Source organism: Protopterus annectens, chromosome 3.part0, assembly GCF_019279795.1.
Source record: "Protopterus annectens isolate FY-2018-M chromosome 3.part0, PAN1.0, whole genome shotgun sequence".
NCBI lineage: Eukaryota > Metazoa > Chordata > Ceratodontiformes > Protopteridae > Protopterus > Protopterus annectens.
Genome location: NC_056731.1, coordinates 1,860,248,906 through 1,860,274,666, shown reverse-complemented (window position 1 = coordinate 1,860,274,666; position 25,761 = coordinate 1,860,248,906).

The window sequence follows — 25,761 nt, the reverse complement described above, 5'->3', positions numbered from 1 at the left end:
ATGCAGATTAGGGATTTTGTTAACAATACTTTGGGCATTTAAGGAGGTGAGGAGTAAGGATTTATCTGTTTGCAGGGGTGAAGTTGGGCCTGGGTTAGGGTGTATGTCTCCTGATAATAAAATAAAAGTAAGATATAGCATTAGGTTGTGGAGGTAGGTTGTCTGCATAGAGGCAGGGTTGAGTTTAACTAGATTTAAGGTAGTTGTAGTAGGGTTAGGATAGTTGTGAGGAGTAATAAGTTTATAAGAAAAGTAAAGATGGTGTTTTATAGGGTATAGGCATGGAGAGATTGGGAAGTGTGGATGAGAGATAGGTAGGTTAAGATGGTTAGTAGTATGAAAGGATGGAGTGTGATTATAGTTAGTTGGCAGGGTCAGGTAGTAGATATAGGATATGGTGAGGAAAAGTACTAGATGTGTACTGAAGCATATGACTTTTGAGAGCATAGTGAGATAGGATAGTGAGTATTGGATAAAAAATAAATAGTAAAAGTTATGAGTTTTTATTAATTAGTTATTAAAATTATCTACATAGATTCCTTTGTATTAGTATACAGGCAATCGAACAAGCTCCATTTAATCCTGGTTCCATACACGCATCCAATCTGAGTTGCCAGTTGAGTTTGCTCCTTTCTAATGTCAACTTGAGCAAACTGTCCAGGGCTCGAAACCCTCCCTTCGTAACTGGGTCTACTTGTGATATAATCTTAAACTTAAATGAATGGCCTACATGCAATTCACAGTGGCGGGCTAATGCATTGTTAAGATTCTTCCTATTAATAGCATAATTATGCTCATAAATACGGTCTTTCAGCTTACGATCGGTCTTCCCGACGTAAAAAGCTTTACATCCCTGGCATTCAGCCAAGTAGACCACACTCCTGGTGTCACAATTATAAGTCCCTTTAATGTAAAAAGTTTCGTTCCTTACTCTGAATTTATTCTCACAATCAATGTAGACACATTGTTTACAAGACCCGCCTTTTTGGGTACCCCCCCACTGTTTTCTCTTTACTTCTATAACCCTTTTCTAAAATCTGTTTCAAATTGGAACCCCGTTTAAAACTAATAATAGGGTTCTCCCCTATTTTAGCAAAAATATCCTTGTTCAAAGACAAATAAAACCAAAGTTTTCTAATCACTTTCTGTATGTCATAAGCTACCGGAGTATAAGTAAAAGTAAAGGCCAGTAGATAATTGTTGGTATCCTTAGTTTGTTTCACCTCTATACTCCCCCTCCCTAAACCGTGCCACATCGACCCTGTTGGTTCCTGGTCAGTAAGCACTAATTCAGTAGGACCAAGGCTCGCAGTTCTTACTATAGGTTGATTCAAAATTGGTTTATACAAACCTGTTAAACGCTTCCTTGTTACTTCCTTCAGGATACAACCTAGGAAGTTCTCTGGATAGCCCCTGTGCAAAAACATATTGTACAAGAGTTTACATTCTATTTCAAACTCATCCTCAGTAGTGATCATCCTTGCAGCTCACACAAGCTGACCCTTGACCACAGACTTTTTTTGGTGCAACGGATGGTCACTGGTGAAATGTAAAAATGAGTTTGAAAATGTGTTTTTCCTGTAGATCCTAGCAGTGTATCTCCTATTCAGAACATCCTTATATAAATCAATATCCAAAAAGTTAATCCTATGTTCCTGAAAGTTCTGAGTAAACCTAAGGAAAGTAGTTGATTGAATTAAAAAGGTCACTAGTTCATCTGCTATAAGTTTTCCACCTTCCAACATTATAAAAATGTCATCCAAAAACCTCTTGTAGACCCTCACCACCCCAAACAGCGCATTAGGAAACACAAAATTGGTTTCCCAATAGGCCATCACCATGTTAGCAAAACTAGCCCCTACTGGGGAGCCCATAGCCACTCCGATCTTTTGAAGAAAGAGCTTGTTGTTAAATTGTAAATAGTTTTGTAAGGTGATGTCCAACAGTTGCTCAATTAAAAGGACTTCGTCCTCAGGGGCCCCCTTTGACCTCATGAACTCCACCACCCATTCTACCCCCGTCTGGTGTGGTATACTTGAGTACAAGTCGCAGACATCTACTGTAAGGAAGTTACTTTCCTTATTGAATAATACAAGGTTAATTTCTTCCAGAAAGGACCACGAGTCTTTATAGATTTGCTTTTCACCTCCTAAGTACTTCTTCAAGATTGTGTCTGCTACCTTTGCACAAGGATAGGTGATGGACTGTCTCCCATCCACCAGTGCTCTAAATGGAGGGTCCAACAAGTTCTTATGAATCTTAGGTATTCCAAATAGTTGGGGAATTCTTGGGGCCAACATGGTGAGGTAATGATTCATCTGACTATCTGTTAGCCCATCTATAAATAAATCACCTAAGAACTTCTTAATCCTGTTATGTGCACTGTTCATTTGGTTAATACTCACTTCCTCATAGGTATCCTTCTCCAGCAGTATTAATATCCTATTTGTGTAATCATCCCTATACATCACCACTAAGCCCCCTCCTTTGTCTGGCTTCATTTTTCTAATCGGAAGTTTACAAAAAGCTCTCAAAAGTTGCCTCTCATGGTGTGTGATGTTACCCTCCTTCCTTTGTTAGTTGTAATTTTGAATCACTGACGTAAGCTCATGTTCACATAAAAACTCAAATAACCCTATAGTGGGGTGTACTGGTGGGTTATAAGTACTAGCCACCCTCAATTCGTTGTTACTAAAGGAGGAATCTCCCATCAAAACAGTCAAGTTGAGTTTACGGATAAAGAGCTTAAAGTCAATAAGTAATTCGGAAAGGTCACATCTCCCCATAGGGACAAAAGTGAACCCTTTTGCCAATAATTCAACCAATTCAGGCTCAATATAAAAATCAGTATAGTTAAAAATCTTGGAGTCACCCTCTTTGTTCAGAATCAATTTGTAAGGTGCAGAACCTAGTTCATGTTGCTGCGAGTGTTGTACCTCCTTATTGGTTGATAGTAAGAGTTCACAGTCCAGTTGCTCCCCCCGTTCCCCCTCCCTCTGTAGTTTTTTTGTTGTTGTTGTTGCTTATACCTGGTTTGTTCCCATTGATTCCCCTGGTTGGAATTACAATCGTATCCCAGTCGTATCATTGGGTGGTTCGTACTCACATTAACCCCCTCAGTATCACCAAGGGCCATAGTCTGGTTAATGAAATTAGAGCTATTAGGCTCGTCACAGTCCACAGAAGGGTCATCCCTCCCAGAAGGCCTCACATCCGATCCTTCACCTTGGTGGAAGCCCTGGTTGTGTGCAGGTAACAGTCGCTGCCCCCCATCAGAAAGCTGTTGTGAAATGGGTGGTTTACGGTAAGCATAACCCCCCTTGTATGCTTTTAAGTCCCTCTGTAATTTGTTAAGCTTTCCAACCTTCAATTTCTCCAACTGTTGGGCAATGGTAATGAAAGTTCTATTATAATCATACTGGTACTGGTAAAAAAACCTATCCGTTTTAATACCATTCTCCAATGTCCGCATTTCCTCAGTTAATTGGTTGATCATACTTTGGTAGTGCTTAATCATTAGGCCCAAAAGCTCCAAGCCTTGTCTATTAAAGAGCTCAACTAGCTCCTTATGGAACTGTGAGCCCTCAATCAGGCCCGTGGGATAAATACAGTGTCTCAAACCTTTGGGGACAATCTGATCCTTGATACATCTATTAAGGTAGTTGATCTCTAACTGCAGTTTTTTAATTTTAAAAAGTTTAAAGTCAAAACATTTAAGTTTTTCAACAAGCCCCTCCTCACTTTGGTTGTTCCTAAAGTTATTTTCTTTAGGCTGGTGTTTATCCAAATTCAATTCATCATTTAACCAACAAGAAATGTCATAATTAGCACAAACCTGGGGATCTGGAGTGCCCATTGCGTGGTTATTGTCCCCTGAATTAGAACCCCATTGTAATCCACCTTCCACGCTACCAATTTCTTGTCTCACATTATCCTGTGGTTGTGAATGTTGCAGAGAACTTTGTCCCAGTCCCCTCTTATAGTCAATTCCTTGGCCAGCCATGTTTAATCCAAACGTACGTTCTTGCTGTGTAGTAACCAAATCCACCTTCGCGGTCAGTTTGTCCAGCCGCTCACTCATTAATTCAAGTAACTGGGTTCGGTTACCCTTTTCAGTCACATTGCTCAGAGTGGAATCATCCATCCCTTAGTTACCATCGGTATCTGAATCAAACAAAACTTCAAAAACCAGGAAATGTCGACAAGCCAACCATAAAAGTCAATACCAAACGGACCAAAAGTAGTGCTTCCACTCGTTTAATGTGTAAAATGAACCAACATCATTCCATTCACTGAATCCATTAAAGCAGTTTTAAAACAAAAAGAAAAAGAAACCACAAATTACGTAAAGCGCTTTTCGTTCGGGTTTTACCCGAACTTCTTCAGACAACTTTCATAAGACTCAGTTCAGTTTTAAATACTTCCTCCTTAAAATGGACCAATCAGAATAGCAACTTAGTTCCCTTTGTAAATGTAGCTCAGTTTAAAGCAGAACTACTTCTAGTTCTAAAAGTAAGTGGTAGCTAGTAAATAAATAAATAAATGGTGTGCTCCAAAACAATAATAACTAATACACACACACTCACCTTGTTCAATTATTCCAAACTACGTCAACCTTATACCATAAACTTTTGTTGAGTTGCCTGACCCCACAAAAAATACACTGTTATCTTAATTGTTGTGTATTACATGTCAGGCCAGTCTACCTCCTCTTGCACAATACCCCTATATTTCCTTTTTTAAAATGTTTAATATTACAGAAACAAAACCAACCCCAAACCCCCGGAAAAGTAATAAACACTTGTTGGACCCCCCCCCCCCATTTAGAGCACTGGTGGATGGGAGACAGTCCATCATCTATCCTTGTGCAAAGGTAGCAGACACAATCTTGAAGAAGTACTTAGGAGGTGAAAAGCAAATCTGTAAAGACTTGTGGTCCTTTTTGGAAGAAATTAACCTTGTATTATTCAATAAGGAAAGTAACTTCCTTACAGTAGATGTCTGTGACTTGTACTCAAGTATACCACACCAGACGGGGGTAGAATGGGTGGTGGAGTTCATGAGGTCAAAGGGGGCCCCTGAGGACGAAGTCCTTTTAATTGAGCAACTGTTGGACATCACCTTACAAAACAACTATTTACAATTTAACAACAAGCTCTTTCTTCAAAAGATCGGAGTGGCTATGGGCTCCCCGGTAGGGGCTAGTTTTGCTAACATGGTGATGGCCTATTGGGAAACCAATTTTGTGTTTCCTAATGCGCTGTTTGGGGTGGTGAGGGTCTACAAGAGGTTTTTGGACGACATTTTTATAATGTTGGAAGGTGGAAAACTTATAGCAGATGAACTAGTGACCTTTTTAAATCAATCAACTACTTTCCTTAGGTTTACTCAGAACTTTCAGGAACATAGGATTAACTTTTTGGATATTGATTTATATAAGGATGTTCTGAATAGGAGATACACTGCTAGGATCTACAGGAAAAACACATTTTCAAACTCATTTTTACATTTCACCAGTGACCATCCGTTGCACCAGAAAAAGTCTGTGGTCAAGGGTCAGCTTGTGCGAGCTGCAAGGATGATCACTACTGAGGATGAGTTTGAAATAGAATGTAAACTCTTGTACAATATGTTTTTGCACAGGGGCTATCCAGAGAACTTCCTAGATTGTATCCTGAAGGAAGTAACAAGGAAGCATTTAACAGGTTTTTATAAACCAATTTTGAATCAACCTATAGTAAGAACTGCGAGCCTGGGTCCTACTGAATTAATGCTTACTGACCAGGAACCAACAGGGTCGATGTGGCACAGTTTGGGGAGGGGGAGTATAGAGGTGAAACAAACTAAGGATAACAACAATTATCTACTGGCCTTTACTTTTACTTATACTCCGGTAGCTTATGACATACAGAAAGTGATTAGAAAACTTTGGTTTTATTTGTCTTTGAACAAGGATATTTTTGCTAAAATAGGGGAGAACCCTATTATTAGTTTTAAACGGGGTTCCCATTTGAACAGATTTTAGAAAAGGGTTATAGAAGTAAAGAGAAAACAGTGGGGGGTACCCGAAAATGCGGGTCTTGTAAACAATGTGTCTACATTGATTGTGAGAATAAATTCAGAGTAAGGAATGAAACTTTTTACATTAAAGGGACTTATAATTGTGACACCAGGAGTGTGGTCTACTTGGCTGAATGCCAGGGATGTAAAGCTTTTTACGTCGGGAAGACCGATCGTAAGCTGAAAGACCGTATTTATGAGCATAATTATGCTATTAATAGGAAGAATCTTAACAATGCATTAGCCCGCCACTGTGAATTGCATGTAGGCCATTCATTTAAGTTTAAGATTATATCACAAGTAGACCCAGTTACGAAGGGAGGGTTTCGAGCCCCGGACAGTTTGCTCAAGTTGACATTAGAAAGGAGCGAACTCAACTGGCAACTCAGATTGGATGCGTGTATGGAACCAGGATTAAATGAAGCTTGTTCGATTGCCTGTATACTAAAACTAAGGAATCTATGTAGATAATTTTAATAACTAATTAATAGAAACTCATAACTTCTACTATTTATTTTTTATCCAATACACCCCCCCCCCTACACTCCCTCTAAACCGAGCTTGTTTAATCGCTTGTAATCCGTAGTGGGGTTAGTTGTATAGGTACTAAAACCAAACTAGAAGAACCCTATCATACTATAATTGTACAAAACTTTCTTCAGTGTTTTTCTGTGTACAACCAATGCGTTGTTTTCCCTCAGGTGTTTATTACTTTTCCGGGGGTTTGGGGTTGGTTTTGTTTCTGTAATATTAAACATTTTAAAAAAGGAAATATAGGGGTATTGTGCAAGAGGAGGTAGACTGGCCTGACATGTAATACACAACAATTAAGATAACAGTGTATTTTTTGTGGGGTCAGGCAACTCAACAAGGTTGATGTAGTTTGGAATAATTGAACAAGGTGAGTGTGTGTGTATTAGTTATTATTGTTTTGGAGCACACCATTTATTTATTTATCTACTAGCTACCACTTACTTTTAGAACTAGAAGTAGTTCTGCTTTAAACTGAGCTACATTTACAAAGGGAACTAAGTTGCTATTCTGATTGGTCCATTTTAAGGAGGAAGTATTTAAAACTGAACTGAGTCTTATGAAAGTTGTCTGAAGAAGTTCGGGTAAAACCCGAACGAAAAGCGCTTTACGTAATTGTGGTTTCTTTTTCTTTTTGTTTTAAAACTGTTTTAATGGATTCAGTGAATGGAATGATGTTGGTTCGTTTTACGCATTAAACGAGTGGAAGCACTACTTTTGGTCCGTTTGGTATTGACTTTTATGGAGGGGGACTATGTTTGGGTCAACCACATGAATATTCGCTCCAAGGCTTATAGCAATTGCAATTCTATATGGGTGATTTATTTGGCCAAGTGTCAGAAATGAGCATTTCTATGTTGAAAAAACTAAGAAAATTCAGAGAGCATATTTATGAACATGGCTTGGATATCAGGAAGGGGGAACATAGGAATGATTTTGCCAAACATGTCATGGAATATAGTGACCATTGCTTTGGTTTCTTTATGTTAGAATGTGTGGCAAAGGACCTTGGGAGGGGGTTGTCATGGGAAGACATCCTGGAGGAAAAGGAGTTATCTTGGCAGATTAGATTGAATGCCACAACCCCCCCCCCCCCGGTTTGAATGAGGGTCTGTCTATTTCTGTCAGCTTAAAGCTTAAATCTTATATTGTATAACTTGAATTATTGCAATATTTTAGCATATGTGTATTAGCCTGGAAATGGGTGTATATATATATATACATATGTTTATATAAACAAATGTGTGCTTCTTTTTAAATCTTTAGGTGTTGAATTTCAATGGATCGATTAATGGAGAGATTTTATTGGATATGTGATTTAGGGGGAAGGTACTTAAGGATGGTACTTGGTGCTGTACATTAATTCTGAAGAAGTTTTTTAATGAAAGCACTCAGTCCTTCTAAGTGTTTTAATAAACCAGTTTAACACTCTTCTGTGTATTCTTGGATACACCTCTGGGCTGAACTGCTGTGTACGTTTGTTCAATTAAACAGATGTCAGCCAAGATGGATTTCGACCAATTGCAGGCCACCCATATCTATATTATATGTTTAGACACACACACACACACACACACACACACACACACACACATGCTTATATACCTATATTGATCTATCTATATCTATCTATATATATAACTATATATACTTATATACCTATATTGATCTATCTATATCTATCTATCTATCTATATATATAACTATATGTATATATATATATATATATATATATATATATATATATATATATATATATATTTATACAGTCCTGGATAGGAAGCCTCTTCAGAACAATCCAAATATCTAAAAACAGATGAGACTCTCCACGGCAGACATGTGAAATAAATCCTTTAATGAGTGCAGTATATAGTAAGCGTTTTCACGTCTACACAACGCTTCTTCAGACTTTAATACTTGCTCTAAGACATTTAAATAGTGCTGCCTATGAGTTTAATCCAATCACATTGCAGTTCAATAAAACACATTTAAAAACGCATACACTTTAAAACCAACAACAAAAATACCAATGCATATATATATATATATATATATATATATATATATATATATATATATATATATATCTAGCAGATATATCTAAAAAATATATATAAAATTATATAAAATATATATATAAAATATGTAAGAGTATGAAAATATATATGCATATATATATATATATATATATATATATATATATATATATATATATATATATAAAAAAAACAAGAATCAGTGTGAGTAGGGACGTGCTGCTTATTGCCCAGTCACTGCAACTGTCAATGTTTGCACATCTGTCAACCATTTTATTGTTGACCAAAGCATGTAGAAAAAACAGAAATTGACGTTAGGGAGTTTATCTCATCAAACTGATGTTACATCAGTAATGCTAACATCAACACATGACACTATAACACAAATGCTAACACTCTTCTGTCTGTGCTGAGCTTACACCTCTAAACACACACACACACACACACACACACACACACACACACACACACACACACACATATATATATATATATATATATATATATATATATATATATATATATGTATGTATAAAAACATTTTGCACACTAGCTACAGCATTATGATAGCCATTGTGCTTTGCTTCTGATTAGCCTAGTGGATTGGCAATAATGTTTTAATTTATTTTATTTGCTAATGTTTCTCATTTTACTCTATTATCCTTGATAATACTTTCTACTGTTTAACACATGCTTTCACCAGTATGTGACATTAATGACATTGCCTGGAATATGTATAAACAAAAATGAGAAAAAAAATAAATGATTGAGCTGGTATTTGAACCCAGGTCCTTCAGTATATCATTCTAATTACACTACCAGATGTACCACTGAAACAACAGGGAATATATACACATTTTTAGTGCATACTCCAGTGGCTACCTAAATAATTAGTCCAAGCACTCAAGAGTGTGGTGTTTATATATTAATTAACTCTTAAGAATACATCTGAAAATAAGAATGAAGTGTATGAGTTGAGACTTAAACACAGGACTTGAAAATTCTATTTCACTTACGCATACTTGTAACTCATGGGAACAGAGGAACCCTATGTCGCATGTGCTTGTGATGTGGCAGCATTGAGTGTACCCAGAATATACCAGAACAGTGAGTTTCTTGCCTTATTTTAAGTTACAGTGTCACATTGGCACTATGAATATCACTCTTAAGTGGAAAATTCTTCTGCACATCATACCTGTATTATATTATGTGATATCAGAGACCATGCTTGTAGTGCACTACACTATCCAGATCCAGCTGACCTCAGTTAAAGTTGCAATCCTTTGTATGGCACATCTTGATGGAGAGGACAGCCCTAATAACCATCATACTTTGGCGATTCTGTGTACAATATGATTCTAATCATATGCTGCAAGAAGGGGGGGTCCATGCATCTATGGGCTCTATAGATTGTGCATGTGAACACACAACGCAGTTTTAGGAAGCTTTAAAAGAACAACACCTATAGTGGAAAAAAACATATAAGCAGATGTGGATGATCACACAGATGCATCCATTACTCAACAGTGAACTCACAAATTAATTCCCACAGTGGTTGTTTCTACTGTGGAGATGAACCCCGCATCACCTCCCAAGGTTATTAGAAGTACTCCCAGACGTACACACTATGTAGACAAGTGCAGTTCCTCCCAGTGTATACCTGACTACCTACCAGCTGTTACTGGCATTATCACCTGTGCCACATTCAGAAGAGGCCCTTTGGACTAAGTATGATAATCACACCGGCCAGTCTCATGACACCTTGTATGACACGGATGTGATATCAAATTACTGGTCCAAAGTACACAAACACAATGCAGATGACTGCTATACAAGGGTAAATGTGTCTGACATTATCAGACCTAGAATGTTCTTAATTCTTGTACCTGTAATGCAGCATGAATGATTTGACTGTCATTTTTGAAAAGAAAAGCTCTTGCCTAATATGCACTACAGAGACTACTTTAACACACACACACACACACACACACACACACACACACACACACACACACACACACACACACACACACACAAACACACACATAGACACAGACATGCACACTGACACACACACACACACACACACACACACACACACACACACACACACACACACACACACACACACACACACACACACACACATATATATATATATATATATATATATATATATATATATATGTATGTATAAAAACATTTTGCACACTAGCTACAGCATTATGATAGCCATTGTGCTTTGCTTCTGATTAGCCTAGTGGATTGGCAATAATGTTTTAATTTATTTTATTTGCTAATGTTTCTCATTTTACTCTATTATCCTTGATAATACTTTCTACTGTTTAACACATGCTTTCACCAGTATGTGACATTAATGACATTGCCTGGAATATGTATAAACAAAAATGAGAAAAAAAATAAATGATTGAGCTGGTATTTGAACCCAGGTCCTTCAGTATATCATTCTAATTACACTACCAGATGTACCACTGAAACAACAGGGAATATATACACATTTTTAGTGCATACTCCAGTGGCTACCTAAATAATTAGTCCAAGCACTCAAGAGTGTGGTGTTTATATATTAATTAACTCTTAAGAATACATCTGAAAATAAGAATGAAGTGTATGAGTTGAGACTTAAACACAGGACTTGAAAATTCTATTTCACTTACGCATACTTGTAACTCATGGGAACAGAGGAACCCTATGTCGCATGTGCTTGTGATGTGGCAGCATTGAGTGTACCCAGAATATACCAGAACAGTGAGTTTCTTGCCTTATTTTAAGTTACAGTGTCACATTGGCACTATGAATATCACTCTTAAGTGGAAAATTCTTCTGCACATCATACCTGTATTATATTATGTGATATCAGAGACCATGCTTGTAGTGCACTACACTATCCAGATCCAGCTGACCTCAGTTAAAGTTGCAATCCTTTGTATGGCACATCTTGATGGAGAGGACAGCCCTAATAACCATCATACTTTGGCGATTCTGTGTACAATATGATTCTAATCATATGCTGCAAGAAGGGGGGGTCCATGCATCTATGGGCTCTACAGATTGTGCATGTGAACACACAACGCAGTTTTAGGAAGCTTTAAAAGAACAACACCTATAGTGGAAAAAAACATATAAGCAGATGTGGATGATCACACAGATGCATCCATTACTCAACAGTGAACTCACAAATTAATTCCCACAGTGGTTGTTTCTACTGTGGAGATGAACCCCGCATCACCTCCCAAGGTTATTAGAAGTACTCCCAGACGTACACACTATGTAGACAAGTGCAGTTCCTCCCAGTGTATACCTGACTACCTACCAGCTGTTACTGGCATTATCACCTGTGCCACATTCAGAAGAGGCCCTTTGGACTAAGTATGATAATCACACCGGCCAGTCTCATGACACCTTGTATGACACGGATGTGATATCAAATTACTGGTCCAAAGTACACAAACACAATGCAGATGACTGCTATACAAGGGTAAATGTGTCTGACATTATCAGACCAAGAATGTTCTTAATTCTTGTACCTGTAATGCAGCATGAATGATTTGACTGTCATTTTTGAAAAGAAAAGATCTTGCCTAATATGCACTACAGAGACTACTTTAACACACACACACACACACACACACACACACACACACACACACACACACACACACACACACACACACACACACACACACACACATAGACACAGACATGCACACTGACGCACACACACACACACACACACACACACACACACACACACACACACACACACACACACACACACACACACACACACATTTTGTTATGCAATTTCTAATCTGCTTTGTATATTTTTATGTGTCTAATGTCTTTGCATGATATCCTCTTGTCTGTGTGTATATATATATATATATATATATATATATATATATATATATATATATCTTCCCAAAAAATAAGTAAATTATGCACTCAAATGTTCATGCACACACCCTCAAAACATAGGGTCTATATCATATTGTGTAACACTTAACTGAGTAAATTGCTATTCATCAAACCCAATTAAGCGAAAGCTCAATTAAGCGAATGACAATTTCAGCAAATCTTTCCCAGACAAAATAACCACTGGGCCAGCTCCTGACTGTAAGAAAGACAACAAAATGTAAAACTCTGCAAAGTGGTGGGCTTTGCCTCCCTCAACTAAATATATTAACTCTGAGATCGTGCTACACTGGGGAAAAGGGCAAATACCTGATAATGGCCAACCACATATTTTGCCCAGGAACGTTTTTGTTGAAATTGTCATTCACTTAATTGAGCTATCACTGAATAGGGTTTGATGAACAGCAATTCGTTCAGTTAAGCATTTGACAAACTGAAGTAGACCCAAAACATATATAATATATGTATATGTATATAGGTTTACTATCATTTGATTGAAGTATACTTGGCTGAAAATCAAATGTTTGAAAGAATTTGACTGACAACTAATTGACTGAAAACCTATCTGACTGAAATGCAATTGACTGAAAACCCAGTTGACTGAATCCCATTTCACTGAATCACAAATTATTGAAAATATTCATCCCCATGTCCAATAAAAATATATACTAGCTCCATGGGCACACAACCACTTGAGATAAGAAAAAAAAACATCAGACATAGTGAATCAGTGCTTGTGCACCAACACCGATTAACTGTGTATGGTGTTTTTTTTTTCAAGTGATTGTCTAACTGTGGAGCTACTATATATAATTAAGAAGGGTGTGGGGTGCATGGGGGCTTGTCCCGCTGCAAAAACACTATTTTATGTTGTATTTTCTTATATTGAATATTTTCAATGATTTCTGATTCAATGAAATGGGTTTCAGTCAACTGGGTTTTCAGTGAAATGGGTTTTCAGTGAAATGGGTTTCAGTAAGTGGGTTTTCAGTCAACCTCATTTCAGTAAATTGCTTTTCAGTCAAATTCTTTCAAACATTGATCTTCAGTCAAGTACAGTTCTCTCTCTCTCTCTCTCTCTCTCTATGTATATATATATATCTATATATATCTATATATATATATATATATATATATATATATATATATATATATAAACATATACACTCATGTTTCCTGCCTGAAAATGTTTCACTTTATCCCTGAATGTCTTTCTCCTCAAGGAGCTAAGTCACTCTATAAACAATGCATTCATATTTATGCAGACACACAAGCAAATAAAACTGTCAGTTTTTGCTCCTGTTTCTTTGCTTCGTTGTACTTATTTTTGCCCTAATGCTCATTTAGCCTACTGCTGTTTTCTGATCTTACTAAGTTTATGAGAGCTCTATTCCTTTCCTCATTATTTGTATTGTACTATTTCTTCTCTCTCTCTCTCATCTCTTTGCTTCTTTTTAGTTTTTCTTTTGCCATAGCTTATTTCCCATCAGTACTCTACAATTCCACTGCTCCAGTACACACGATAAATGGAAAGATAGCATGTTCATAGGTTCATAGGTTCATAGAATAGTACTAAGCTAACTGCCCTTGTGAGCCATTTTAAGCCTAGCCAATTATCCCTTGTGAGACTCAAACCCTGCACCTTGTGTTTGTAAGGCAAACACCTTAACCATTTGTTGTTTACTAATTCTCCATTTAACAGAATGTAATGCTTCCATTTTAGCTGCTATGCACATCATAACTGATGGGAGTGATGCGCATACAATAGTATTCAAGAACACCGCCTTACAGTTTGGAGAGGTGTCCCTGCTACTCAGTAAAGCAGCATATTAAAACACAACATTTATTTGGTTAAGCAGTCCTTTTCCACCTGGTAGGCCCATGCAGAGTAACATGATGGTCTGTCCATGCTCAAAGCAGTACCATATTACTTTACTGCTAGTGATCCGTTAGCGGTTTTATGATCTGCAGTTCTGGGATAGAGTTTATATCACAGATAGGTAATATAAAATTATTTACAATGCTGATCAGACCGCTGAAGGAAGTTGGGGGTTACATGCCCTATCAATTTATGCTGACATTTCCTCTGTACTATTCAGAAATGGACTTTCTAAAGGGTTCTAGTATTATTTGAAGTTCTCTGTGTATTTTGTTTCTGTTCTACTTACCCTAAAGTTTTAGAAGCAGGCCCAAGAATAACTTCAGAAGGCCTCCTTGTCTAAGAATTTTAAATGTGCGTCTTTAATTCTTGTTCATTTATACCTGAGCATATCTATAAAAACATCACTTTGACCAAACGTAACACACTATCTCCTACATCATTTTAATTGTATTAGTTTAATATGGTGAATTGGCATAAAGCTCTATGAATTCCTTAAAACTATTTTAGTTACTATTTTTTTTTTAATTTTCCTCACAGACAATATGAAATATAATATTTTTTTAAGTCAGCTACCAGCACAGAAGAAAGCTGTCTTCCTCTATTCTTGGTGACATGGCTTTAGGATCAAGCCTAGACTTAATTAAAAAACTTTCAGTTCTACATTCTATGAGATAATAGTTGGCAGTAGTTCTTCCTCTTAATAACTACAGGTTTATTCAGCCAGTCGGCAGCACATGTATATAGCATGCAGACACATGCTGCAGCCACTGTGTGATTATAATCAAGGAAAGGGTGGCAGGAAAGGAGGTCCAAACTGGCATCAGCCACCACCCAACTTCCAGTTACCTGTCTGTGTTTTACTGTTTACCCCCTTGAGTTTATGCACTGAAAGCTTAATTCCAGTTAAAAAAACATACGCTGGGCAGCTGGCAGATGAGAAGATATATGATGTAATGAACAGCCGAGAAAAATAACCAATATAGCCAGTATGAAAAATATTTACTTAAGTTGTCATTAACATATTACAGTAAGGAGTAATATGTCAATCAAACTTAGAGATAGAGACAGAGAAAGAATGAGAAAGGATTTTAGCTGAAGGCTGACGCATTTGCAACAGTAATGTAGCAGGAAACTTACTGCAACACCACTGCTAAGGGGAAACGTGGCCAGCCTTATACTAAGAGGGTTGCAATTTATGTGATGCATTTTTCCATTTTTAAGTGGATGGAGCAGCGGGAAAATAACTGCATTTAAAAGGGTTATTATTTTTTAATCACAAAGAAGATATAATAATTTTAGGCGTAAGAAGCTTTGAAAGGTAACAGAGTCTCGAATGTTTTGTTAAAAAGGTTCAAGACCTGCCACTTTGAAGTGCATAATTATTCTTATCTTCTGAGAAAGAATAAATGATGAAGACCTGAGTGCAGATTACAAAGTATGTAGGATTTCTGTAAGTGCTGCATTTTCATCTACACCTATTCTGCCATTTTTGAAAAGTAGCTTATATCTCAAGATTCTACATATGCAACAAAAATGTTAAATATAGTTTCAACAGAAAATGGAACATCCACCGTCTCTATTCAGTAGCCAGCACAATATATTTTATCTCCTCACTTCCAACTTTTTTTTGTTAGCAGCCTGAACTAAATATCACTTTTGAAAAATTCACCATTTTCAAAAGGGCTGCAATAAGATTTAGTTCATGTGCCCACGGGAGTACCATGTCAGTAATGTTCATAGATTAGTACTAGAGTAACTGCCTTTGTGGGCCATTTTAAGCCTAGTCAGTTTACCCATGTGAGAATTAAACCCTGAACTTTGTGTTTGTAAGGTAACACTCTGGCCATTATGCTAACCTCCCACCCCTGTGTGTATGTGTGACTGAAACCACAGTGTCCTGCAAGACTACAAGGTACAGATAATTATCGAAATTATGAAGCAGCTATGCATTCATTGCTCAGACAAGTTTCACTTAAATTCGTCAATGTTAGATTTCTCAAAATGTAATCTAATAGAAAGCAAAGGTAACAAACAGAGCTCTTGAGAGCAACTTTTTTTTATTTTTGTATAGGAAAAGCCTCCGATATCCTGCAAGTAAGGGACAACTCCTGCACGTCTGTCTTCAATATAATCATCTCCAAGATGCATGGACCTTGCAAAATAAATAAATAAATAAATAAACCACATACATTCCTCTATTTCATCCGATAAAAGTGATTTTGTGCCAAGTGCTAATAGTCAATTATTTGGCTGTCTTGCATTTGGTACAATACCAAATACATTCATAATAATTGAACAGACAGTTTTCTGGGTTTCTTTTTCTTTTGTTTTCTCTGCAGTAGCTTCATTTCACAAATCAATCAGAAACAAAAAAAAAATGCAAAATGGATACGTGAATCTAGTATTTTATGCATGCCTAACAACTGTGTCAGCACTGGCTGGAACTCACTTAAGTACTTTACCACTATTGCAGGCATAATATGTTAGCAGGTGTAATTGTTGCAAAAATGGATAGGGTTGATGCTCAACAAAAGTAAAATATAATGATAAAAATAGACAAGTTAGTTAAATAGCTGTTTTGTTTAATGTCTGAAATCACTTCATATAATGGAATTTTGTATGAATGTTCAATTTATTTTGGCACGTTATTTCACTTTTGTGATTGTTGGTAATATAGTTCACACTGGCATGAACTTTTCTGGCTACAAATGAGGCCCTTACTGTGTCTACTGCTTTTTGTAAAATATGTGAGTGTTCTAGGCGAGTGGAAATGCCAGAGAGCACCACCAAAAATGCAAGACCCTGTTCCAGCAGAGAACTGAAATTCATTTTTTATTTTACTTCAGAAGTAGATGATGGAAAATATTGTCTGCAGATTACTTGGTGCCACAGGGATGAGCGGGCACACATGGCCCCAGAATTCCTTTCAGAGGATCTCTTTGTTCTATCCTGTCCTGAGGGTACATGTTCCATGCAAGTCAATGACAGCTTCTGTTATCACACAGACATTTCTATTTGAGTGACAATCCTTCCTTTTACAAAAAAAAAAAAAGAAATATTATTTCACCGGATGCCTACTTCCCTGAAAAATCAAGTTGTAACACAAAGAAAGACAGAACGTCTGTCATGTTGTTTCAAGTAAGAAGATTCCAATGCAGATAAAATTTGCTGTAGACCCATTTAATAGGAAGATTATTTTTTAAGAAGAAACATCAGATTTGAAATAAAACTAAAACTCACTTTTATCTTGGCACAAACAAAGCCTGTAGAAATGAACCACAGATACTAAGAGATACTGTGACCTGCTGAGCTGAGAATTTGTGACTGCGGACTTTAATGCATTCCATTGGAAAATATAAAGTATCACGTTAAAAGGGACAGGGAAAACTGCTAATAATATAGAATTTCCTTCTTCTTCAAACTTACTGTCACATGCTGCAAACCAGCCAATACCTGCTTAGTAATGATGTATTAGTCTTGAAAAAATATTCCTCATCATGGAACCCCTTGGTAACCTGTGTCATTCTTAATTTCTGTCACTACAGTGACAAAGTCCAGGCCTTTAACTGCGAAACACACACACTGCTTTTCTATGTAGTCCAGACTCATGCAGAGAGACTTTCTTAAAGGACCTTCAGCTCAGTAAGGCAAAACTATATACTTCCTAGCTGGCCGTATTGCAATTAACTATGCTCATTTTTAAAATACATTACTTACTAAAGACAAGTACACTTGGAGAAAGGCTAAATAGTTTGCATCTTTAAACACTAAGCTCTTGGTAAGGGAATCAGTGAGAACAGTATGAATAAAATGTTTTTTTCACTTTGCTACAATTTTCATTCATTACTTCTTCTTTCACAAATTTGGCACTTATATTTTCAGATATAATCCTGTTATGTTAATGACAGTAACTTACAGATATTGTAATGTACTATATGCCATGCTAAGGTATGTTTCTTAAACTTAATGAGTAAACTGCTAAGTAATGTGACCTAACAAATATTTACTTGTTCTGCTTACATGATCAGAATGACTATACTATGTAAGATATGATAAATAAAACTCTCCTCAAAGGTTCCCATAATATTTAGGAAATTAAATAATACCTTTGTGTATGCACATATGGAAAATGGAGACACATGAACATGGTGGGAGGTTGGGATAATGGTTAAGGTGCTTACCTTATCAACACAAAGTGCAGGGTTTGAGTCTCACATAGGATAATTTGCTAGGCTTAAAATAGCCCATAAGGGTAGCTAGTTTAGTACTAATCTATGAAACATGCGAGGTTACTAATTTCAAAATAATACAGCAATAAATGCTAAAAGACTGGGAAAATAAGCAACACTTATATGACATTGTTACTTACGGATAGTTGGATTGCTTTATTTCAAAGCAGAATGTTAAACTAGTAGGGTGGGATAAATCCATGAACATATTTCAGCTAATTAACCATCCCCAGGTTTCCTAGATAGGTGATAGCCTGGAAAAAATTGTCCTCAAAGTTGGCATAGTCTGTCAGTAGTGAATATATACTAATATGTACAAAAAACAAACTGCGATGACTCACTATTATGCACCAGAGTTGTCACTTTTCAGATAACTGAAATGGGACATTTTTACTAAAATGTGAGATTTTGTTTAACAAACCATTTCTGAAATCAGTGCAAAAAGCTGGATATCACTTTCAACAAATACTTACTGTTATAGAATTGTAATTGTTTCCATTGCTATGACCATATTAAGGTGTTTTAGATACAAAATTATAGTTTCCTTTAGTAGTTATGAGACACTTAGAAAATAGTTATTGTCTTAAATTCTAATGACATTTGCAGTTTTTGTGTTTCTTCATGTAATATGACTGTCTAAATTGGGACTGTCTACACAGAGTGGAAGATGATAGTAAGGCTGTGCAGAAGAGACTTGCAGTTATAGAGTATTACCTAACATGGTTAAGCAAATTAAATGGGTGAGAAAAATCTAATTGTGCATTATGCATCTAGGAAGGGAATATACTTTATACTCCCAAGATGCATTCTGCTGTGTCACCAGCATGTTTCATACATCATAGTCACATACTTGTAGAGTAACACACACTACTATAGATCTTATACAGCAGAGTTTCATGTTTATTTCTTCCTCTTTACCTTTGATATAATTTCATTTTACAGTTAATGTATTTCTGCAGCCTCATAAGATTATGATTTCAGTCATGTGCCACTGTGTAAGATAGTAACATCTTACTGTATGCCATTTGGATTCCAAAACAAATCAGAGAATTTATAATAAAGACTAAGGCAGTGACAGTTTAGTATACAGGATTAAAGTTTTGATCTGCTAACAAGGTTCACCCTGGAGTCCCATGTTTGATTTTCACAGTCTCCATTTGACTGCTGTATTACTCTGAGCAACCGCATTCCCCACTTAGAAGTGACGTTATTGCCTATAAGTAAAATAAAAGAAAAAAGTGCAAATAAACATAGACATAACCAATGAGTGGCTTTGTTAGTGATGTCACCAATCTGGTGACCTTCAGACTACTGCTTATCCATCAGTTGCCTTCCTTTGCATTCCATTTTTTTAAGTTGGGGCGAGAATAGATAAGTGTAGCATCATCTATCTATCTATCTATCTATCTATCTATCTATCTATCTATCTATCTATCTATCTATCTATCTATCTATCTATCTATCTGCCTATCTATATATCTATATATCTGTCTGTTACCACAGTCTGTCTGTCTATGTACCTGTCTATCTGTTTGTTTAGCCATTACATTTTTTCGGATGGGTTAAGGCCTACTCATCAGTCTGTTTTTACTCTGGAAACAGGAAATATTCTGATTGTATGCTTACTTATGCTGTAGCAAAATTGCCTCTAATTATTTGCTTATATGAATCAAAGGGGAAATGTCTCTGAGTTTTAATTATTTTGAGGTATAGATAGCTCTGTACACCTGTTTAAGACAATGTCTGGTTGCAGACATGCCAAAACAATAAGGAAACTGCTACTTCGATATGTGTTAATTATAATAACTGCAAAATAACTAAGTAATGTATGCTATCTTATAAGAAACAATGCAAAACTTCTGCATTTCTTTTAAGAAACATTCCAGTTGTTATTTGAAATGGTAAAAGGTTTGTATGTTTCTATGTTACATGCAGTGACTTTTTCATCACTATTGCTTGAGTCACTAAAGGAGTGTCTGAGTTTCTAAATAACTGTGGGCTTTAAGCATTCCAAAACTGTATATAAATCCAGCATTTAGACAGTTGTGCTCTGGTAGTGAAATAGAAGTCGTGTGCTGAAGTTTGTCATTTACTCCTATTCATTTCTCAATAAAAAATTTCTTCTAATTCAGACTATGGAAGAGCATGGACCTCTCTTACTAGCACTTGCTGTGTGGAAAGCAAAGAATGACTTCTGGATGGGATGTCAGTCCATCACCGGATGTAAACACATGATCATGGACAGCTTGGAGGTAGGAAACTACTAGTACCTGCAGAAATGATAATAGGGTATACAGTCTGCAGATTAGGGGAAACAACTTAAGATAGCAGACTTTTTGTGAAAAAGAACTTATAATTATCAGGCTGTATGTCATTTATAAGAGAATAATTCAGTGTGAATCCTTTACCAAAGAGTTGCTTGGCTAATGTAGTCACATCAAGAGAGGAAATACTTTCAAAAGAACAGCTCATTATTTGAAAATCAATGTAGTATTATTCATCAAAACAGTGTTTAGTCGTACCTCATTGTAAGGAGTAAATTAAATAACAACAGAAATTATTCAGTCTGGAATTAGCTGTAAAATACTCATTCCTATTTGCCTTAATAACCACATAGTCATGCCTCGGAATTTCAGCAGCTATTCCATAAAGCTCATCTAGTTTTAATCTATTGGACTAGGATTTCCTGAGGCTATAGTTCTTGCTTCTGCCATTGTTGTCATGTCATATACAAATTATATGATAATCACACTGTTACCTTCCACCCCCCTTAGTTTATAGGGCACTTCCATAGTTCTCTCATTACACATCATACATGCTACCCACCACTGGGCAGTAATCGTGGCTGTTGCAGATGATCTCTGTGTCCTTTTGAACACTTTAAAAACTCTGAGGCCCCTTATATTGCTACAGAGACATGAGCATGATCTGTTCTCCCAACTGCACCATCCTTTGGCTCTCATTAATGCATAGTACTTTATATAATACCATAAGCCATTCATCCTTCTCATCATGCAGTCATTGTTCTTTGCAGTCAGCCATTTTTTGTTTATTTTTATTTAATGTATTTATCAGGGTAAGGCCAGTAGATAAGGTCTCCCATTTTAGAGGTAACTAGGGAGCACTGTCTGGTTAACTGGCTTACTCAGAGTCACACAGTAGGCAAGTGGAGGTAGAAAGATTCAAACCCTGTTAATTCTGACTACAGGAAGCAGTTCATTAACAGCTCAGTGCCTTAAATCTCTGTACTAATATAGTAACATAATAGCTTTAGCCTTCTGACTGCTAGCACATTTACAGCCTTGTCTTGTGTCATATCAATAATCCAAAGGAAGGAGAAAAAGTGGATGCTGTACACCAGAAAAACAGTGAAGTGGTATATAACAGGATTTAATTAGTGAATTATAAAAATATATAACATATGTCAGGTAACATATAAACCTGGTTAAAAGCTTTTGTCCCTAACATACAAGCCTTCATCAGAACAAGTGTATCAACTTTTACAGTGAAATGCTTTATTTTATCTATGTAAGAGTTTTATTATTTAGGGTGAGATGCATGTGTCTGGTGAGTTACTTATTTATACAATGATTTTAGTATACTATCAATTGGTTAGTATTCACCTATCAAAGAATGACTGTCATTCATTGCTAAATGCTACGATACAAATACTTAACAGTTAACTTATTTTAAGGGTGAACAGTAATTTGTGTGCTTTGTTTTGCCAGATTAGTCTGACTGGTGCCAACTTTACTTAAATTGGGAGAGAGGATGCTGGTACTCATTTGCTTTCTTTCTAGAAAATTTTGTGGAGAGCGTGTAAAAAGTAATTCCATACAAGTTTCAGGTACTGCTTGTAAGACTACACTGGAGGCACTGGCTGAGTATAAGATAGGTAAAATCCTTGGAGACAGATATTGTTACTCTGATTTACAGTTGTGCAGTATAAAGCTTCTGTGGGTGTGGCAGATGCTGGCTTTTACATGAGGCAGCAGGGTGCCATTTATTGTATACCCTTCAAAATGCTCACCACTTGCGCATTAGTTGACTTGTAGTGGTGTGGATTGGTAGACCATTCCCAGGCTCATTACATACTTGGGGAAGCCCAGAGTCTGCATGAAAACATTATCCCTCTGGCAGTAATCTCTGAGTTGTCTGCTGATATTTTTGCTTTATTTATTTATTTGTTTGTTTGTTTGTTTGTTTATTTTGCAACTGTTGTACTATTTTTTATATTAATTAAGGTACCTGAATCAATCAGCACTTTGACTTCTAGGTTCAGAATTCTAATTCTATTCTTGCAGACATCTGTGTCTTTGTTTTGCTGTCACTTCCATACATTTCATAGAGAAGTTTTATCTTCTGTCTTATTGTCATTTTTTTCAATTTGATGGGGACATACCCGAAATATTTTGTACATACATTCTGCTAAACTGTCTTTCTATTTTTTGAGGTTGATTATCATTTGGTTTCTTGCAGATTACATGATTTCTTTAGCCAGTCACTTGTGTGTGTGTGTGTGTGTGTGTGTGTGTGTGTGTGTGTGTGTGTGTGTGTGTGTGTGTGTGTGTGTGTGTGCGTGTGTGTGTCTTACTAAAAGTGCACTTATGCCACTAACACAATACATGCATGCTGCCACTTGCTTTAATTGGCAAGTGCCCTAACTCCTGACTGCTCAGTCTTAGTAAATTACCTATCCCTCCTCCCTACCATCCCTACCAAACTACATAGACCTACCAGAACCCAAACTTCAAGCTTACAGACTCCCACCTGGTCTCTGATGCTAATCATAGCAAGTCCCTGATTTCTCCCTAAACCTAAATATCCAATACCCCCTCACTAAGCCTGTGAATGCTCCATAGCCCCAAACTCCCCAACTGCTCCCTAACTGTGACTCTCTTCCTATTTCCTAAACCTAAAGACATCCTCCTATTTGCCACCTAAACCTCAGCCTGCACTCCCACCTCTACACCCACTGCACTAACCTTGGATAAATTTGAATACAACGTTTAGGTAAACTGCATTAGCTCTACTTTCTCCTCATGGCTGCCACACCTTGTTCAGAGTATTCAGGTTTAAGCTACTTGCAGACAGCCATGCATACTAGCAGTTACCCAAGTACCTGAATGTGAGAAAGTAGGATTCAAGTAGCTGGGGCTCAGGCAAGTGTAAAACATGTGTGTGTGTGTGCGCGTGTGTGTGTGCATGTGTGTGTGTGTGTGTGTGTGTGTGTGTGTGTGTGTGTGTGTGTGTGTGTGTGTTTGACACTCTGCAAAATCTGCAAACTGAATTGCCATTATGAGTTACAGTGGATAACACTTTGAAATGTAAGGGCTCACTAGATCGAGTCCCAAAAACACAAAAGGCTGAATGGCTAGAAGAATGGACCATATACTAAGTTTGAGATGGCCATTTCTCAGAATATTCCCTTTTTTCTGTGGTATAGTGACCTCAGAGTTGGTACATACTGTATTTTCTGTGGTATGGTGACCTCAGAGTTGGTATATACTGTATAAGTTCAGCAGTGTGGGGGCTCTATCTGTCAGAGAGACCAAATACCGAATACGACTGCAAGCAGACTATTTTCCTGGCTTTAATGAAGCAGTTAACATTAAGTGCTCTTTTAAAATAAAGGTTAACATTAAGAGCTCTATTAAAATAAAGGTGCTACAGAAAATAAACTAAAATAGTTTTTAAATACAGTCTTTTGCCTTTACTATTTGCCAGCTGTTTTGTTTTTGTGTCTGTCATTAATTATATAATAATAATTTATTTATATAACATGATGTTAACTATTTAATTTTATGGGGGCATGCATTTTATTTTGAAGGAGTCCTGCACTCTGAAGGATACAAGCTGTAATAAATTTTCTGTTTTGGTCAGTGAGTGGTGTTTTTGTTGTTCTAAAGTGTCTTACCCCAATCCTGGTTTCTGGTTTTGTTTGAATACATTCCAGCTTCCCTGCAACTCTGAAGTGGGTTAAATTATTAATCAGTGAATTCTTATAGTCAATTCCAAACCTCAGTCCAGCTTTAATTCATTACAGCTGTAATTTGGCTATATGGGACTATATAATATTTCATGAATTCAACAAATGTCAACTCCATGGCTTTTGAAACAAAAGGTAGCTTTAAACAGTATTAGCAGTGTGATCCCAGCAAAAGAACTCAAGCACTTCCATCTCATCAAATGAACGTCACAGTATTACATTGCCAGATAACTCACCTATTGATAAAATAGTTTCAACAACAGTAGCTAGTTTTATGATAAGTAGTGAGTTTAGTTCTGACAAACAAGTATGAAGTATAGCATTAAAAACTATTAAAAATTAGACAGACTATAGTTAATGTGTTCCTCTCTCATAATGCTACACTGTCTATTTCCAAAACATAGTTACCATCCTTCTCCACTACAAGTACCTCTCAACTAACATGAATTAAGCAACAAACAAATAGGAAGACACAGAGACAGCTGATATATCCAGTTCAAAATGTTTACTGCAGTGCAACAAAACACAAGCACTTTCACCAAACAGGCATCATCAGGTGTATTACAAAAGCACTAACAAACAAAACCCTATTTATACATCAAATGTCACATGATACAAATTCAAATTTAAAACCACAAATTTAAAGAGACAACACCTATAAAAGACATATACATTTAATTTAAAAACATACATAAATGAACATAAATAATGCATACTAAAACTATACTTCAATACTAATAACTACCTTCTTAGGGGTCTCTTCTTTAATTTGGGTACTAATGGAACTGATTCATTAAGCCCATGTCCTACATCAGTCCTAAAACTTACTATCCATGAGGATTCCAAATCCTCGGTCTTAGCACGTATATCACCCTGCCTCACATTCTCATAAACCCTAGCAATTACTAAAAATTTAAAACTATGACTAGAGTCAGTACGCAAAACATGCTTCGCCAATGCACTAACCACATCATGTGACATTTGATGTATAAATAGGGGTGTGTTTGTTAGTGCTTTTGTAATACACTTGATGATGCCTGTTTGGTGAAAGTGCTTGTGTTTTGTTGCACTGCAGTAAAAGTTTTGAACTGGATATAT